Source organism: Sinocyclocheilus anshuiensis, unplaced genomic scaffold (genome assembly GCF_001515605.1).
Source record: "Sinocyclocheilus anshuiensis isolate Anshui unplaced genomic scaffold, SAMN03320099.WGS_v1.1 scaffold2347, whole genome shotgun sequence".
NCBI lineage: Eukaryota > Metazoa > Chordata > Actinopteri > Cypriniformes > Cyprinidae > Sinocyclocheilus > Sinocyclocheilus anshuiensis.
The window spans coordinates 178,324-184,631 of NW_015541043.1; the positions used below are offsets into that span (position 1 = coordinate 178,324).

At 35.8% G+C, this 6,308-nt stretch overlaps 1 protein-coding gene across 1 annotated transcript in view; it reads left to right on the plus strand.

The window, feature by feature from the left end:
• The window catches only part of LOC107690578 (integrin beta-1-A-like), a 28,985-nt gene that overhangs the window by 1,286 nt on the left and 21,391 nt on the right, over positions 1-6,308 (plus strand). The window lies entirely within an intron of this gene.

The window sequence follows — 6,308 nt, forward strand, 5'->3', positions numbered from 1 at the left end:
CGTCACGTGGTCGTGTGGAAGAATGTTGTATTTATGACATACATTTTGAAATATATTTTAAAGGTACACTACCATAACAATCCAGTCATATTTCAGTCATATCAGTAGCCTAAAGCTGCTTTACTATACTGAGCTGGTCGCCTCATCTGGGCAACATCACGTGACCAGCTGAATATTATCTTTGGTTGAACTCTTTTGCTCGTTAATTAATCTTAGCTGACTGAAAATAGCACATTCCTACAATATCAATAAATAAAATATTTAGGGTGCTCTACATGTAGGTGATTACTAAAGTTTAGACTAGTGTAGTGTTGTGATATAAACTTTGTTGTTTGTCTCTTATTCTGACAGAACCCACCCTTATAGAAATTCCATGGTAACCATAATCTCTGCCATTGTTACTACAGCTGTTGCTGCTGCAATAAAAATGGGAACTTGGTGTCAGCCTTCACAAAAAGAACAAAATTCAAAGCTTAGTACACTTCAAAGTAAGGTCCATATTGATTATGGTTTAGTAGTAACAGTAACTGTGGTAGCTGTGTTATTTTGGTTGAAGCTAAGGTTGAAATATCATGGATTTTTTTTTTTTTTTTTAAAGGTTAAAATTCCTTTAAATAATTATAATGTAATAATAAGTAAGGAATTATTAAGACGGGCTGTTGAATAATTAGAAAATAATGCACACCCGAGGTGGTGATGTGGAGAAGCGGAGTGACTGATACACCTCGGGTGTGCATTATTTTCTAATAATTCAACGGACCGGAGTCAGTTATTCTGCTTATACTATGGTTACCACACCTCAAATATTTGTTCAGATGTTGTATTTAAAGACATTCATCAGGCTTTTGTCCTTAAAACACTTAATTTCTTATGCATTTCATCCAACTCCTCCATTGCTAATTCCAAAACATCATGTAGACCTAGCAATGGTGGCTTGAGCCGATAATAGCAGACTGATGCAGTTATGAGAGAGAGAGACTAAGCGGGTGTGAATTACCTGAGTCTGTGTATCTCTCAACAGTGATCGGCAGCAGCGTCTCTACTAATATAAAAAATGTAAGTTCATCTGTTTCAAGAACAGCGCCGTTATTACCTCTCTTGTGAGAAATGTCTTGTAGCTTTGAAGTTACTGAGCTATTTTACTGATAAAATTGTCAGAGCAGCGCTGACAATACGTTACTGTGCGCATGTATGTTTCCATGTGTGTCAGTACTGTACATTATGTGTGTGTGCTTTTAAGGGAGAAATAGAGTATGTGCCTTCCGTACATAAAATGTAACTTTGTGGCACAAACACGGTAATAATTAGCCATTTTTTCCTTTTTTTTTTTTTGCTCTATTTATTTGCTTGGTTAGGGTCTTTGTGGGTTTTGGTTCTTTTGCTATTGTAAGCTGTAAGGACCTTTGAAATGACCAACTCTACGCAAAGATTTTTGAAAATTCTTATCACAAATGACTAGAAAATTAATGGTATTTTTTTTTTTTAGCATGAATAGATGGTTTTGTTTTCTGTTGTCTTTTAGGATGGAGAAATACTTGTTTTGCAGTTCTGTTCTCTGAAACATCTCAATCTCTTTTTTGGACAGAGTGGATTTTAACTGCAAATAGGTGCGGCTATTTTTTTCTCTATCCACTAGAGATGAAGCTCCTATCCCTGACTGAAACAAAGCTGTTTACTGTCATATAAAAAGAGCCAGAAGTGGCAGACTGTGGCTCCTCCTGTGTTCTTGTGTGTGATGTTGTGCATGTGTGTGCACGTTTGTGTCTGTGTAATGCTCTGTTATTAACAGCATAGTCTTTTACCACAAAAGATAAGAAAGAGGTTGGATCTGAACATGTAAGGGCAACAGGATAAAGAGTGTGTTCAAATCATACAACTTTAATGACTCTGTGATGCAGATTGAAGAGGATTCATTTAAATGATTTTAGTCGTTCATTCATTGTGATGAGTGAGGCATGGACAGACAAAAATGATGTTGAAAATGACATGTTCCATAATTATGATCATAAAAGTCATAATATACATAAAATCTTTCTGTTGTTTATCTAGCAAAAAATGCAGATCCATCAAGTGCTGAATGTTAAAGTTGTTAAAGTCTATTTTCTAAATGCATTACATTACTTATTGTGAAATATTCCAGTTTTTTTTTTTTTTTGCACCTCCAGATATTCCAGTTAAAATTACACACTTCTCCCTGATGTAAGAAAAAGTGAAGATGTCGAAGATCTTGATGAAGAATAACTTTTATTAAAGAATAGTAGTGACAAAGTACATGTAGTACCTTGGGTTCAACGGAGTCAGACTGAACCCCGAACATCCTAAGCTCAATCATTTTATACAGTATTACGTTCATCTTCCCGCTCAACATGTAAATTAAGTTTCGTTTTAAATGTAAATTGCGGATGACAATGAAAGTGATAGCCTTCCGTTCCCACATCTTCGGTAGACTCAAGTGGGAACAACCAAATGTTAAGGTGATAAGATTAAACAGAATCCATAGCAGTTATTTCATGTACCCTTTTGGTCAGCAGATGGTTCTTGACGACCTGCTGCTTCTCCCACGCTATAAGTGACAAATTATCGCTCCGGAGGTACTATTTACATATGATTAAGATCGGAAAGAACTATCTATATGATAATTAAGCTCTTTGTAGAGAAAGGAGCATAGTTTAATACACAATTTGGAGTGGAAGCTGGGTCGAGGCAGACTATAATTTCTTACACTGATGACACATGCACAACTTCTTTAATCATTTAGTCCGATAAAACCATTCATCTGCCCTAATTTTGTAGTGAAACATTGTAGTGTGTCTAGTTAACAACTGATGCATAGAAGCAAGACCCCACTGTACATTTCAATGTTGCACTCGGATGTATTTATAATACAGAAGAAAATATCAGTGTTTCATCGTAACTTTATTGTAGGTGTGCAGGGTCTGCTATTATGCTAAGCGTCTGTATAAGTAGGGTGGTGTGTAACCCGCTATCGTGAATATGACTGATAAAAGTCAGTGTGGGTGGTGAAGGTGAGTGAGAGATGGAGTCAGAATGTATTGATTGTTTGATTCTGATATGAATGCTGTGCTCCAGACTGGCCCTTTGACTCACTTCCTGTCCTCCCCTCTGTTGTGACACTTTAACAATGAGCTGGGATTGGGGCAGGGCTTTGAAAACCAAATGGTCAATATAATCTGAAGGGTCCAGAGCGAGACTTGTTAAAAAGTTCTAAGAGAGACCAAAAGAGACTTTGTGTTTGCTGTAATAGCCACAGTTTACTGTGAGGAGGAGCAAATTGGATTACGATCTAGTTTAAGGCTAAAGTTTGTAATATCTGTAGTCTTAAACAAGATTGAAAAAATAACTAGATAAATATAACTAAAAAATTAATAATAATTAATTAATAATTTTCAAGACAATTAAGAAAGGTTTTGAGGTTAAAGTTTTTTATTTTAAATTAGGTTTAAAAGCTGGAAGTATGAGGCTATATAGATAAATAGATGTAAGTGGTGCTTGCCTGTGAAAAACATTTTTGTTGTGTTTTAAAGTTTTTGATAGAGATGCACTGATTGCAATTTTCTTGGCCGATTCCGATTTCCGATGTTTTGTTAGTGTGATCTGCCGATACCGATTTTCTTTCTAAGAACTATAATTGACAGCATATACAAACAAAAATCTACTTTTCTTCAACATAGTTTTATTTTCATTAAAAAAAAAAAGTAAAAATTCAGTAATAAAATAAGAGCAAATACAAAAATTGCAAACAACAGCACAAATAAATGCAATAGAATAAAAAGAGCTATGAAACTAAGTTTTTCAGGTTAAGTAAGGTTTTATTCAGGTAAGAAATAATACAGAAATTAAAGTAATCAAATGTAAAATAACACATCCAGTGTTATTCATTGTGCCCGGATCAGATCATGAGGAAAATCGGCCGATTCAGATCCCTGGCCGATTGATCGGTGCATAGTTTTTGACATGTTTTATTATGTGTGAATCATGCTATCATATCGATTTAATTTTTCATAATGTTCATAGCACAAATGATGCTCAATGAGTAACATGGTGAACCTTAATACACAGGGTTTGGGTTTAGGACAAAATCATTTCCCAAACACTCCCCTGCCTGCCATTGTTATGCCACAGTTTTTGTGCTTAAGGGGAAATCAATGTCTTGCTTACAGTATTTAAAAAAACAACAACAGCCTAGTATTCTTAAAACTGATACTGTACCTTCAATGCAATGAAGGCTGAGTCTCTTTTGGAGGTGGAGTTTCCCTAGTCTGTTTCTGTCGATCACCGTCTGTGGTGAATAAGCGCCCATCACTTAGCAATGTGTGTGTAATGGAGGGGGGTTGGCAGGATGAGGCAGTTTAATTAAGGAAATGGCCGTCCTGCTGTGGAGGGGTTAATGGCCACTCTGTGTGCATGTTTGTCTTGACAGTTACTTAAATCAGCAGGTAGTGGATAACTGAGAACAGCCATTTAAGAATTCCTGTTTAAAAGCAACCTTAAAGCGAAGACACAGAGTTAAAGCTCCAGCTGTAAGAGGCATAAAGGTTTTTCACATCTTTGTGCTTGTATTAGCGGTGCTTGCAGTCTGTATTGAAAGAGATGCAATTAAAAGACTTTTATTAGCTTGTTCTTTTTAGTGAATCAAAAACATGCAGCACGACCAGTATAGTCTTATTCCTGAATGAATGACTCTTCTAAGCCAGTTCTTTTAATGAATAGTTCAGAAAGATGAGTTACTGGTTTGAATCTGACAAATCTGAACTTTGCTGTTACTGAATGAGTTTCAGTATGGACACAACACAACTGAAAATGATACTTACTTAAAAAGTTAAAGGTAGATATTTTATGTATTATAAGTATTTTGAACTATCAATACCAGTTTTTGACTGTGCTATTGACATGAATGATACCTCACTTTTTTTCACTTTTGTTTTTCACAGAGCTCAAAAAGATTGAATTGAATTAGTGTATGCACACATAATTTTATCTTATCAACAGAACATTTCCAAGAGAATGTGATGCCCGAAGGCAGAAAACTGGTAAAGCTGTGATTGATTGGTGTCTGTTTTATGTGGGCGGGGCTTTGGAACAATAACAATCAAAGAAGCTCCAGGCAGCTGAAGGAATGTTCTCACACACACATTATATTTACATCTAGATACACACCCAGACCTCAGGGCTGCATTTTCAAGGCCTTGACACACAACACAGCCTTGGGGAAAGCAGACAAGGCAGAATTGAGAAGCTCTCTGTCTCTCCCATACACATACTCTCTCTGAAGATAGTGTTACACAGAACGACTGAGAATGAAACAGTAGACTAAAGAGCCAGCTGTCTCGTAGCTTAACCTGCCTCTGAGTCAGCGAGACCGTTCAAGACTTGTAAATGTGAAACTCAAATAAATGACCAGTGAGGTCACTTTAAGGAGCTTATATCTGAAACTTAGTCGACTATGATGTCACTGGTTTGAGATACAAAGGGTTCCAAGAATTTTTGCATATTACTGTAAACATCTTTCAAAGACAATGTTCTTTGAATACTTCAGTACATCAGCAACTGTGTTAGTGGATGTGATTGAAAGCTGATCAGTTAATGTAAACATACATTATACAGTTCAAAGGTTTGGGCTTTTTTTAAAAGATTTTAAGGAATCTAATACTTTTATTCAGCAAGTATGTGTTAAATTGATAAAATGACAGTAAAGACATTTAGAATTCTATTTTAAATAAATGCTGTTGTTTTAAAATCTTTGTTCATCAAAGATTCCTGAAAAAAATGTTGTTTCCACAAAAATATTAAGCAGCCAACACTGCTTTCAATAGTGATGATGATAATAATAAGAAATATTTCTTTGCCACCAAATCAGGATAGTAGAATAATTTCTGAAGGATCATCACAGAAATAGTTGATGTGAGTTGAGATTATTTGATTCTGGATTTGGATTTGATTTGGTGGATTTGAATTCTGTGTTGATGGTGTGAAGATGTCTTTTACCACAATCAGTGAATCACACTGAAGCTCATATGATTCTTTAGAAGGAATAACCCGGAAAACATGCTCTGACACACCAATGATGTGTTCAGATAGGAACTTCCCATGTCTGAGACAGCAGCCTAGGCTGAAATGTGTCTCTTAGTGTGTCCGTGAACAATTAAAGTGATATTCAGTTTTATGTTCTGATCTGAAACTGCACAGCTGGCTTTGAGATAATTAATTACAATATTCGCATTTACATTTACACGTGTGTGTGTGTGTGTGTGTGTGTGTGTGTGTGTGTGTGTGTGTGTGTGTGTATA